Consider the following 14291-nt stretch of genomic DNA (forward strand, 5'->3'; position numbering starts at 1 on the left):
GCAACACGAAGGAGTTATACGAAAGGGACGGAAATCTGTAGATGTGATTCACGTGTCTCTCTCTCTCTCTCTATTCGTTTTATGGGTTCCGACTCTTCGTGACCCCATGAACCAAATCACGCCACTTTTTCCTGTCTTGCACTTTCTCCCGTAGACCTTCCAGGTTGGAACACATTGCTTCTGTGATGCCATCGATCCATCTCATCCTCTGACGTCCTCTTCTTCTAGTTCCTTCAATCTTCCCCAACATTAATGTTTTTTCCAGCGAGGCATGCCTTCGCATTGTGTGTCCAAAGTAGGTCAGCTTTTGTTTTAACATTAGACCTTCCAGGGAGAAATCTGGTTTAATTTGCTCCAATATTGATCTGTTGGTTCTCTTTGCAGTCCATGGAACTCTAAGAAGTTTCCTCCAACACCACAATTCGAAGGAGTCAATTCTTCGCCGTTCAGCCTTTCTAATGGTCCAGGTCTCACATCCATACATCACAACTGGAAAGACCATAGCCCTCACAATACGGATCTTTGTTGCTAGTGTTATATCTCTGGACCTTATAACCTTGTCAAGGATTCACGTGTACAGACAGATAAATGATTAAGCCTTCAGAAAAATTAGGTGCTTTATTCAAGAGAAAGAGCTTCACAAATTGAACAAGTCATAATGCGTTGGTCCACCTCTGGCCCTTGTGCAAGCAGTTATTCGGCTTGACATTGACTGATAGAGTTGGTCGAGGGATATTATGCCAAATTCAGTACATATTCTGTTAAAATCTAAAGTATTTTGGAGGGACTGGTCCATATTGCTTCAAACGTTCCCAATTACAGAGAGGTCCAGTGACCTTGTGGGCCGAGGTAGGATTTGGCAAGCACAAAGACAAGCGGTAGACTCTCGCCGTATGCGGACGGGCGTTATCTTGCTGAAATGTAAGCCGAGGCTTGCCTGCAATGGAGGCCAACAAAATGTGGCGTAGAATACCGCTTTTCTGTAAGGGTTTCTCGGATGACAAAGATGTCCAGTTATAATAAGAAATGGCATCCCAGACAAGTCGTCGCCCTCAAAGGCCATTGATTGGAGAAGAATTGTCTTCAGTGATGAAACCCGCATCGAACTGAGCCCAGATGAGTAGCGTAGACGCGTCTGGAGACGCCCCGGGGAGCACTGGGGCACCAATCTACACTACTGGCCATTAAAATTGACACAGACAGGACGAAGACGGTGTGATATGCAAATGCTTAGCCTTTCAGAGCATTCATAGACGGTTGGCACGGGCGGCGACACCTACAACGTGCTGACGTGAGGAAAGTATCCAACCGATTTCTTATACACAAACAGCAGTTGACCGGCGTTGCCTGGTGAAACGTTGTAAGGAGGAGAAATGCGTACCGTCACGTTTCCGACTTTGAAAGAGGTCGGATTGTAGCCTATCGCGATTGCTGTTTATCGTATCGCGACATTGCTGCTCGCGTTGGTCGAGATTCAATGACTGTTAACAGAATATGGAATCGGTGGGTTCAGGAGGGTAATACGGACCGCCGTGCTGGATCCCAACGGCCTCGAGATGACAGGCAACTTATCCGCATGGCTGTAACGGATCGTGCAGCCACGTCTCGATCCCTGAGTCAACAGATGGGGACGTTTGCAAGACAACGACCATCTGCACGAACACTTCGACGACGTTTACAGCAGCATGGAATATCAGCTCGGAGACCATGGCTGCGGTTACCCTTGACGCTGCATCACAGACAGGAGCGCCTGTCATGATGTACTCAACGACGAACCTGGGTGCACGAATGGCAAACCGTCATTTTTTCGGATGAATCCAGGTTCTGTTTACAGCATCATGATGGTCGCATCCGTGTTCGGCGACATCGCTGTGAACGCATATTGGAAGCGTGTATTCGTCATCGCCATACTGGCGTTATCACCCGGCGTGATGGTGTGGGGTATCATTGGTTACACATCTCGGTCACCCCTTGTTCGCATTGACGGCACTTTGAACAGTGGCCGTTACATTTCAGCTGTGTTACGACCCGTGGCTCTACCCTTCATTCGATCCCTGCGAAACCCTACATTTCAGCAGGATAATGCACGTCCGCATGTTGCAGGTCCTGTACGGGCCTTTCTGGATACAGAAAATGTTCGACTGCTGCCCTGGGCAGCACATTCTCCAGATCTCTCACCAATTCAAAACGTCTCGTCCATTGATCAGAGCAACTGGCCCGTCACAATACGCCAGTCACTACTCTTGATGAACTGCGGTATCGTGTTGAAGCTGCATGGGCAGCTGTACCTGTACACGCCATCCAAGCTCTGTTTGACTCAATGCCCAGGCGTATCAAGGCCGTTATTACGGCCAGAGGTGGTTGTTCTGGATACTGATTTCTCAGGATCTATGCACCCAAATTGTGTGAAAATGTATTCACATGTCAGTTCTAGTATAATATATTTGTCCAATGAATACCCGTTTATCATCTGCATTTCTTCTTGGTGTAGCAATTTTAATGGCCAGTAGTGTAAGTGCCGCACGATATACAGCCCGACAACCAGCAGTGATTATCTGGGGCATCATTTCTTTTCATAGCAAGAACCCTTTGGTGGTCATCCGCAGCACTCTTACGGAACAGTGGTACGTTGCTATGTTCTCTGCCCCTTTCTGTTGGACTAATTTGGCTCCACATGCCTCAGGAGGACATCCAGCAACTCTGCTAATCAATGTCAAGCCTAGTAACTACTTGCATAAGAACCAGAGGTGAATCAACGCATTATCGACTTTCTCAATTTGCGAAAGCCTTTCTATTGAATAAATCGCCTGGTTTTACTGAAACCGTAAGCATTTCTTTGTCCGAACACCTGCATCACATCTACCTGTTTCCAAGCCATTCAGATAGTTCCCTCGCCGTGTGTCGTCTCTTTTTGCCTTAGAATGTACTTAAAACGAGAACTGATTAAAATAACAGACGTTTCGGCCATGTTGTAGCGGTTTTCGTTCTGCTAGCTGCATGTTCGATTAACGTGCAAATCGGTTCATTTACCTGCTTGGAAAGCCCATCCACATGGAGTAACTATCAGGGAAGTGCTGAAGACTGTTTCGTGTTAATCATAGCTCGATATTTTCTGAAACTTCTTGTTATTTTGAAGACCCTCCTTTTCATGCTTTATTTTCCGAAAGCTGACTGAGAAATTTTGGAAATTAACATATGTAAAAATACAAACGCCTATAGCAATATATTCCTTGAGCGGGAGGTCACGAACTTGATGGCACATCCGATCTCCCTCTTGCCCCTCCCCCTCCCCACCCCCCCACCCTCTTCATGGATCAGCACCTGAGCAGATCCAGTAAAGCTAACAAATTTCATGAATTTGGCTTCTGCGTTTTACCAGCTGGATCGAACAGTCCAAGATAACTTTAATGCGAATGAGAGGTGCGATAGCCTGTCTGAATGTTCGCCAAGCCAGGAACGTTTTTATACAGACCTGTGAACACTGATGTCATCTTAAGAACGGGGTTCCCACAACATATTCGTCATGAAAATGTTAGATGTAGGTAACACTTGGTCAGCGAGAATGCTGGCATAAACATCCTGGTTCACGTTCACGGTAAGCTGAATGTGTGGACCTACAAGAAGGATCTTTTTTGCGACCACTCTTCTTACGTCACATTACATGGCTGCGAGCGGTATACGTTTCGTTGTTTATGCGTTGGAAAGTTGACCGGCCAGTTTCATTCGCCATGTGGCCATCGGCAGGTCTAAACACGACGGTTCCTTCGTGCTACTCTGTAAAGTCTCCAGGTCGACCAACTTCATTGCAACAATTTCACTCCACTCTCTAGCACATGTTGTTGTTGTTGTTGTGGTCTTCAGTCCTGAGATTGGTTTGATGCAGTTCTCCATGCTACTCTATCCTGTGCAAGCTTCTTCATCTCCCAGTACCTACTGCAACCTACATCCTTCTGAATCTGCTTAGTGTATTCATCTCTTGGTCTCCCTCTACGATTTTTACCCTCTACGCTGCCCTCCAATGCTAAATTTGTGATCCCTTGATGCATCAGAACATGTCCTACCAACCGATCCCTTCTTCTGGTCAAGCTGTGCCACAAACTTCTCTTCTCCCCAATCCTATTCAATACTTCCTCATTAGTTATGTGATCTACCCATCTAATCTTCAGCATTCTTCTGTAGCACCACATTTCAAAAGCTTCTATTCTCTTCTTGTCCAAACTATTTATCGTCCACGTTTCACTTCCATGCATGGCTACACTCCATACAAATACTTTCAGAAATGACTTCCTGACACGTAAATCTATACTCGATGTAAACAAATTTCTCTTCCTCAGAAACGCTTTCCTTGTCATTGCCAGTCTACATTTTATACCCTCTCTACTTCGACCATCATCAGCACCTCTAGCACATACGCACCTCATTATTGCTCATATGAGCGTCTGGTAGCCGGCCACGGTGGCCGTGCGGTTCTAGGCGCTCCAGTCCGGAGCCGCGCTGCTGCTACGGTCGCAGGTGCGAATCCTGCCTCGGGCATGGATGTGTGTGATGTCCTTACGTTAGTTAGGTTTAAGTAGTTCTAAGTTCTAGGGGACTTATGACCACAGCTGTTGAGTCCCACAGTGCTCAGAGCCATTTGAGCCATTCTTAGCGTCTGGTGCCAATTCTATACCACCTGCAGCGCACAAAAGCAACCAGTGTACGAGGGAGGACCTATAAATAATACAACACATCTTTTTCTGAAAGCAGGCGTTTTCATTCAGGAATTCAATACCATATTATTCCCCATTCTTTTGGTTACAAAACCCTGTTTTTCAACATAATCTCGGTTCAATGTGACGGTCTTACGTCATATTACTGGGAGGGCCTCTATGACCGCTTGGTAGCACTCTACTGGTCGATGTTGGGGTCAACGTCTTGCTGCCTCAATAACTTCCCCATCATCCACGCACTGCATCCTTCATTGGAGCAAACAGATGGAGGTTGGGCGAGGTCTGAGCTGTAGGATGGATGAGGAAAAATGGTTCAAATGGCTCTGAGCACTATGGGACTCAACTGCTGAGGTCATTAGTCCCCTAGAAATAAGAACTAGTTAAACCTAACTAACCTAAGGACGTCACAAACATCCATGCCCTAGGCAGGATTCGAACCTGCGACCGTAGCGGATGGATGAGGAAGAACAGTCCAACGACGTTTTGTGAGCTTTACTCGTTGCGTGGACTTGTATGAGGCTTGCGTTGTCGTGGAAGACAAGAAGTTCGTCTGCATTTTTGTGACGACGAACACGCTGGAATTTCTTCAGTTTCCTTAGGCTAGCCCAGTACACGTTAGAATTGATATGTGCACCATGACGGAGGACATCAAACAGAATAACCCCTTCAGAGCACCAGAAGGCAGTCGCCATGACTTTACCAGCTTAGGATAAGGCTTTGATGTTTTTCTTCGGAGGAGAGGTGATGTGGCGCCAGTCCATGGAGATCGGACGTGTTTGCACGACTGTGTTGTGACGATGACAGACGCCTCACGCAACGACTTACCGTGCTTTTGTTGACAGCCAGGTCTGCGTAGACAATCTGTAAGCGCCTATGGATATCTGCGATCCGCTGGTCTTCCGCTAGAAGAAGCTCAGTGACAGCTCTCTGCTTGGACCGCACCTCAGCTACAGACTCAATTTTGAACGCTACGTATAGCCTCACCACTTATCGGAATTTCATGAAACTATAGGGGCTGAAGCGAAATATTCCACGATATCCCACAATAAATTCCGCATTTTTTCCACCGAAACTGGCTGAGATAAAAATGTGTTATAAGGTCTCTTTTGAATATAGCACTGTGATGCCGAATGTTGGCATCAATCTTCTAGCGTTAGATAATAGTTCTTTACATTTAAAACTTTCCGCAACTAATACATTAACAACAGCAAGCGTCCTTCAGTTATGTCTTCGGAACTCAACAGTAATATTGTGTTTATTACAGGTGAGATCTATGACAGACATAAGTAGAGAATATCATCACCATGTTATGTATTTACAGTCCTATCATCACTGTGTAACAACAATTTCGACTTAGTTATATACAATACTGCTAGACACTGTTCTTTCACCCTGATGTTCAACATTGCTAGACAAAGATCGTGAGGCACTCACAAGAGATGGTGGATGGCAATCTAATTTTCTACACACTATCGGCGGGTTGTTGTTCTTGCGGTCTTCAGTCCTGAGACTGGTTTGATGCAGCTCTCCATACTACTCTATCCTGTGCAAGCTGCTTCACCTCCCAGTACTTACTGCAACCTACATCCTTCTGAATCTGCTTAGTGTATTCATCTCTTGTTCTCCCTCTACGATTTTTACCCTCCACGCTGCCCTCCAATGCTAAATTTGTGATCCTTGATGCCTCAGAACATGTCCTACCAACCGGTCCCTTCTTCTTGTCAAGTTGTGCGACAAATTCCTCTTCTCCCCAATTCTATTCAATACCTCTTCATTAGTCATGTGATCTACCCGTCTAATCTTCAGCATTCTTCTGTAGCACCACATTTCGAAAGCTTCTATTCTCTTCTTGTCCAAACTGTTTATCGTCTATATTTCACTTCCATACATGGCTACACTCCATACAAATTCTATCAGAAATAACTTCCTGACACTTAAACCAATACTCGATATTAACAAATTTCTCTTCCTCAGAAACGCTTTCCTTGCGATTGCTAGTCTACATTTTATATCCTCTCTACTTCGACCATCATCAGTTATTTTGCTCCCCAAATAGCAAAACTCCTTTACTACTTTAAGTGTCTCATTTCCTAATCTAATTCCCTCAGCATCACCCGACTTAATTCGACTACATTCCATTATCCTCGTGCTTCTGTTGCTGTTCATCTTATATCCTCCTTTCAAGACACTGTCCATTCCGTTCAACTGCTCTTCCAAGTCCTTTGCTGTATCTGACATAATTACAATGTCATCGGCGAACCTCAAAGCTTTTATTTCTCTCCATGGATTTTAATACCTACTCCGAATTTTTCTTTTGTTTCCTTTACTGCTTGCTCAATATACACATTGAATAACGTTGGGGAGAGGCTACAACCCTGTCTCACCCCCTTCCCAACCACTGCTTCCCTTTCGTGTCCCTCGACTCTTATAACTGCCATCCCTGTATTTTACCCCTGCCACCTTCAAAATTTGAAAGAGAGTATTCCAGTCAACATTGTCAAAAGCTTTCTCTAAGTCTATAAATTCTAGAAACGTAAGTTTGCCTTTCCTTAATCTTTCTTCTAAGATAAGCTATAGGGTCAGTATTGCCTCACGTGTTCCAATATTTCTTCGGAATCCAAACTGATATTCCCCGAGGTCGCCTTCTACCTGTTTTTCTATTCGTCTGTAAAGAATTCGCGTTAGTATTTTGTGATTTATTAAACTGAGAGTTCGGTAATTTTCACATCTGTCAACATCTGTTTTCTTTGGGACTGTAATTATTATATTCTTCTTGAAGTCTGAGGGTATTTCGCCTGTCTCATACATCTTGCTCACCAGATGGTAGAGTTTTGTCAGGAATGGCTCTCCCAAGGCCGTCAGTTATCGGCGGGTATGTAAATTATTAGAGTTGCAGTTATCTGTGACAGGTAGAAAAGCCAACAATTATGTTGTTCATCTTTAGTGATGTAACTACGCCTGATAGAATATACAGCATGACTCAGCTGCCGTTACCGTTGGGTTTCATTCGACCCATTGAGAAAGTGGAAAACTGATCTCCAGACGCGTTTCGCTTGAATAACTCGAGAGCTGCAGCGAAAATGTATCCCCCTACAAAATTTAATTACTTTAAATTTTCTACAAAAGGTCCTGTTCGTTTTTTCTGTGGGACTAATATTTTGCACGTAGCGAGTGAGGGAATATGGAAAAGTATTGTGCAATTTCGAATGTGTTGCAGGTTGCATAAACCCTATTGGTACGGGCAGCTGAATCACCATAAACAAAGGATATGAGCAGCACCAGATGCTGAGTGATCACTGTGAAGGATATAGAGACGACATGGTAAAATGCCACAGACTTTGTCATGTGGAGATATAATTTAAATACAGACTAACAGAATTTAATTTAGTTGACACTGGCACAGTGACGAAGATCCGCATTTGGGTTACTTTGCATACGGAATTCACATCTGTGAAATGAATATGCAGATTGTGTCCCTTATCAAGTCATTCATAAGTAACCTTTATTAGGGATACCAATAGATGGAGCTTCCTTCACACTAAACCTTGGAAGATAAGATGTGTGACAAGGGTATTTCGCTGAAGCGGATGTAGGTTGAAAAGCTCAAGGCGGCGAAATTAGCAAATACCACAAAAGCTTGTTATAAATTGCTTATTTTAAAAATAAAAACAACCTACGCAGGAATATAAAATATTCGTCGATATATCACCGACATGACAAAGATAATACCTGCAACCTGAACCTTCGAGTTTTCTGGTGAACTATGTTATTCAACCAAAGCTTTTTTTTGTACCCTAATTTTCGTTAAAAAATAGCTGCGAATATTTTTGTGTGATCCTCAAGCTTGAATAACATGCATTTTTTTTACTTTGTGAGAGATCCACACCTTCCAAAAGGAGTATGACTGTGAAAGTTCACTTGGATTTATAAATGAAATCATATACTGCAAATGTTACTGTGTAATAGTAACAGTGACTATATTTAAAAGCATGAAAATACTCTACGAAACGATGATGTCAGGCCTGTTTATTTTTATTTTTATTATTCTTTTGATAGACTGAAATAACAAATGAAATGTATTTTCAGTCAGATACTGAGCAAATGAGCACGTGGGAGGTCAGCGGTTTAAATTCCTGTCTGGCCATCGAGATTTAGGTTTTCTGCGGATTGCCTTGACTGTTTAAGGAAAATGCTGGCATGCTTTCTTTGATAAGGAGACAGCCCATTTGCTTCCATATTATTTCATTTCTAAGAGTGCGTTACGTCTCTAATGACCAAGTTATCGACGAGTCTTTCCAGCTTATCACAAAAATTTGTTTATCCAAATGCATCTGTAAGATGCTGAGAAAGGATTCCGTCGAGATACAGTAGCTGTCAACTGAAAACTTCAAAAAAATGGTTCAAATCGCTCTGAGCACTATGGAACTTAACATCTGAGGTTATCAGTCCCTTAGAACTTAGAACTACTTAAACCTAAGTAACCTAAGGACATCACACACATCCATGCCCGAGGCAGGATTCGAACCTGCGACCGTAGGAGTCTCGCGGTTCTGGACTGAAGCGCCTAGAAACGCACGTCCACCGCGGCTGGCTGACAACTTCGGATTGAGTTTTGTGATCCTGTGAAAATATAGCAATTTCTTAGGGCAATAATGACATAATAATTTCAGCGAGTCATGTAAGAGCACTTTGGGTTGATAGTACTCGTTCGACGTAATACGGTTTTAACTGTCCGCATCGGTAGCTGAGTGGTCGGCGCGGCGGAAACCATGCAAAGGGACCCGGGTTCGATTGCCGGCTGGGTTGGAGATTTTCTCCGCTCAGGGACTGGGGTGTTGTGTTGTTTTCATCATCATCATCATATCATCATCGACACGCAAGTCGCCGAAGTGGCGTCAACTTGAAAGACTAGCACCAGCCGACAGGTCTACCCCACGGAAGGCACTAGCTACACGACATTTCATTTCATTTCATGTATTTAGTTGTTTGGAGCTTAGTGTAGCGAACACTACTGAAAAAGAATTTGGTGCCCTTTGTGGGACAAAGTAACCCTGATTGTCAACAAATTTCTGACCCATGATAAATAAGAATACAGTCACGTGCTGTGGTTACATCAGTTGAAGTTGAGGACATTAGGTTTCTCGGACTCAGAATAAGTGGATAGTTACGTGGGAGACAGGCTTTTAGGTCTCACAGAGGTTAAATGCTGCTAATTTTTATGATGAGGGTAACGTGAACAGCTGTGTAATGTCTGTACCAACTACGCACTATAACGATAATCTCGTGTCATTTTACAATATTACGAAGTTTCAATTAATTGACGTCGTAAATGTTGGCGTCTCTTACGAAACCAGCTCCAAGCTCTGTTGTTGCCGGTGAGATACAAAGAGCAACACGTGGACAACAAGCAAAGACCAAGGCGAGATCGTTACCAGTTGTAACTCCTGGGAGGAGAGAAACCGACGAAGACAACTAGGCCACTCTCAGTCTTAGTACTGCTGATGTGAATTACAGTATCTGTGTAGATATGAAAAGAACTGCACAAGATACCCTAGCGTGAAGAGTTTCATCGAATCAGTCTACAGGCTGAAGTCTACGAAAATATATTCATCACACAGCAAGCAAATATATTCATCACACAGCGGAGTAGGTATCTGTGCGCCAATGGGCAATGTGCTACTTAGGAGCAGCACAGTACCACACCGTATTGTATGAGCCATCTCAGTATCACGGCAAGGATAGTGGACTTTTTTTTTTCAAGTGCAGATTATTGTCCCTCGGTTTCACATACTTCCCTTCTTCCGATGTATATTTCTGCTTCAACGGTGAGATGACGTCATGCATATTATGACACATTGTCATATAGTCTATAGCAGGGCCGGCCAAACGCTGCACAGTGTGCAGACGTGCGGAAGTGGTGCACATGTGCGCACGTGTGCGACAGCGAGCGACAGCGACTTCTGTTATTAGACATGTGTCCTAAATGAACGGCGGCGGCTCCACTTCCCTGTTTATGTGGTACAAGCAAGAGCGCAACATACCCAATCTCGTTTACCCCTGGTAACCGTAACCTTAACAGAGAAGAACTGAGAAATGGCAGGTACTGTGAAAAAGGAAAGGACGGGACATCTATGTTCTCAGTCGTTTAAAAATGACTGGGAACTGCAATTCTTTTTTGTAGCCGTTGGTGAAAACTCAAAGTGTTTGCTGTGCCGCCGAACGGCAAGCAAAATTAAATGTCCTTAAGAAAATGGATGACACACATCAACTCGATTATCATTTCTCATGACCAGTGATAAACGTGTTTGGATTTATTCCTTTCATAATTAAAAATTATTGTTTACTAACTGTGCATTAGTGCCTCATTCTGCTCCATGTTACATTATTATGAGGAAAGTTGGTCATTAAACCGATTGTTCCAATGTATACTTAAATTTAGGGTTTTCTTTAATGTGTGAAGGGCTAAGCTCAGCTGAAGTCGATAAAACGTAACATTCAAATGGCTCTGAGCACTATGGGACTTAACAGCTGTGGTCATCAGTCCCCTAGAACTTAGAACTACTTAAACCTAACTAACCTGAGGACATCACACACATCCATGCCCTAGGCAGGATTCGAACCTGCGACCGTAGCAAAAACGTAACATTCATATAATTGTCGGTTATTATGCAGAATTCAGACAGGGCTGATGAAAGATGTAGCAATATGGTATTGAAATAACAGGTGATCATCGAGAGGTCTGCGGTTATCATTCTGTTCAGAAGTCAGTGAGGCAGAAATTATGTGGGTGTAACTGAGGGCACCAAGAATTAGTTATAGGAAACCTTGCATTAGTTTAATGTTATTTGAAATCATGAATAAGGTTCGTTGGAAGTCGCTAAGTGCTCTCTTTCTTAAATGCTAGATCGAAAACATTACTCGTATTTACGTGCCGTCAGTCAAGCTGCCTTAGTAAAAACCCACGGTTGTTAACTGTATTACTTGTCTTACTGGGTTAAACTGTTAACATAAAAGTAGACGTCTCAATGAGTAGACTGCGACAGTATTTTAAATGTTTAATACGCGAAATAACCCCCCATGGTTGGCTTGCAAGCTGTGGAAAGCGCACTAGAATGCGCCGGTACAGAGTATCCCAGCAAGTGGATAAAGCGACATATGTGCGTAGAAACATGCACTACATGAACGCTGACGGCTGGGGCGTGCTCGCTGTGACCCCGGAAGTTGCACATGTGCAGCAGCAGCGCACGCGTGCAGAATTTCTGGCCGGCCCTGGTCTACAGTCACATACAGCTATCCTTTTATTTGTCATCAATCTTGTGACTGGTTTGACACAAAGTCGTGCGTTCTACAGTCACATACATTTATCCTTTTCTTTGAGTCATCAGGCTTATGACTGGTCTGATGCGGCCTGCGACGAAATCCCTAGATACTGTATTGACTTACTCATCATTTCCTAGTACATCAGCTGTTCCCAATGGGTCCCACTGCCCAGCTGTGTGTAACTTGTGCACCCTGTCTCTTTTATTTATTTGTCTGGCAGGTACACAAACGGAGTACCATGAAGGGCCCTTAGCTAGACGGAACAGATGAGGAGTATCTCCATTCGGTCGCGTTTCCTTTTCTCCAGAAACTTCAAGATCACATCCTGTTTCGGACACGCAAGGGTATTGTAGTGTAACGACGTAAGTTTTTTATAACCGATTTTCGTTTGACATATGACCATGTGCAGACTTCGTCACCTACGTCAGTTACAACTCACTTCAAAATGATTTATATTCTTTTTAAATTGTCATAGAATGGTTCTTGAACGAAACTGTAAAACATCAGTTGAGTCGTATGCAAAGAATTACATCACTTGGGCCAATTGGTTTTCGTAAACTTTTTCGATTTAAATTTCGTTTGTTTCTCCTCAGAAATTATACTGACACACGTTATCTTGATCTAATCGATATCAGAATCACACATTGCATAAACCTTTGAGATACAAAGTTTCGATGAACGCTGTCAGAATTCAGTAATCTTGTCAAATATATTATTAATCCGTTCACATAATTCTTCATAAATAAATCCTCAGAACACGTGTTTCAACTTTAGTAGCATCCACTATTTTATTAGCTTCCTACACATACAGATGTGAACTTGACCGTTGAGAAACTAGGACTGACTTTTCAATAAGATTAAGCTCTATATGACGTCATTGTTGTACAAAAAGAGTACAAAAAATTCTTTTTTTAATTTTTTAGAAGCACGACCCAACAACTCGGTTCCAGGATCTTCTGTTGCTCCTTGGCTGTCGACCCGCGACGTATAGCGGCCAGCAATTTCCTCTCTGGTCGCGGCAGCGAAGATGCTGTCTCCGTTCGTTGCGCCGCCCTCTCCGTACACGAAACATAAAAAAATACAAAACTTTTAGATAATTCACAGCTATTACAAATATTAAGAAAAATACATAAACACAACTAAATTAAACTTATAGTCACCTGCAAACTGGGCTGACAGTATCTCTCAGAATGGTTCAAATGGCTCTGAGCACTATCGGACTCAACTGCTGAGGTCATTAGTCCCCTAGAACTTAGAACTAGTTAAACCTAACTAACCTAAGGACATCACAAACATCCATGCCCGAGGCAGGATTCGAACCTGCGACCGTAGCGGTCTTGCGGTTCCAGACTGCAGCGCCTTTAACCGCACGGTCACTTCGGCCGGCTATCTCTCAGAATGATATATCTCTTCTGTAGTATGTAAATCAAGAGAAATAGCAGCTGTAACAGTTCCTAGAATTGTTATATGACGGTATGTACATGAAATTTGTAACACAAGAAAAGATACGAATGCAACGAGAAAATATGCTTCACCAAAAAGAATTTATACACTGCTCCGCATAACTTGAGGTTGGGATAGATAAAGTACCATAAGACGTTAACAACTCTGTGGAATTGAATGAAAGTGCGGTAGCATGTTGCCAGAGGTGTCCCACTCGTGCCTAGAAAGCTGGAAGTCACATGACGTGGGGTCAGAGTGACTGTAGCACTAAATGAGGCTGGCCCTGCATCACGAGGCAACTGAAGGAACGGGAGAAGTCAGTGTGTGTTAATGAGCGAACAGTTATGGTGCATTGTGACGGTCTTCTTCGTTACAACATGATCCAGAGATAAAATTTAACTAACTTCACTCGGTGAAGAATCTTCGGGAAACTGGAAGAAGTTCGAAGTGTGACGAGTGTAGTCCAGGATTTTAGCATTTTCGAACATGATCGTTTTTGGTGGTCCAGTCGTTACGTTGTACGGTCGTACTGACCACCAAATCTTTAAGCACATTACACTCATCGGTCGACATTATTGTTCCTACACATTTTCCGTCTTTCCAAGAGGGGGGGGGGGGGGCATTCGGCCTGGCGTTATAGGCTGTTAATTTGTAATTTGCCCCGAAATACGTATTTCACGTATCAGTGACCATGGGATTACCCTTGCCAGCGCTTGCGTACGAGTAGCTCAGCCTACGGGTCTGTACATCATGGCGACGGTCTGCTTGGCTTGGGGTACTGCTAGAATTACGCACGGAGGTCAAAGTTTTCATTTACTT

Source organism: Schistocerca piceifrons, chromosome 6 (genome assembly GCF_021461385.2).
Source record: "Schistocerca piceifrons isolate TAMUIC-IGC-003096 chromosome 6, iqSchPice1.1, whole genome shotgun sequence".
In the NCBI taxonomy this organism is placed as follows: Eukaryota; Metazoa; Arthropoda; class Insecta; order Orthoptera; family Acrididae; genus Schistocerca; species Schistocerca piceifrons.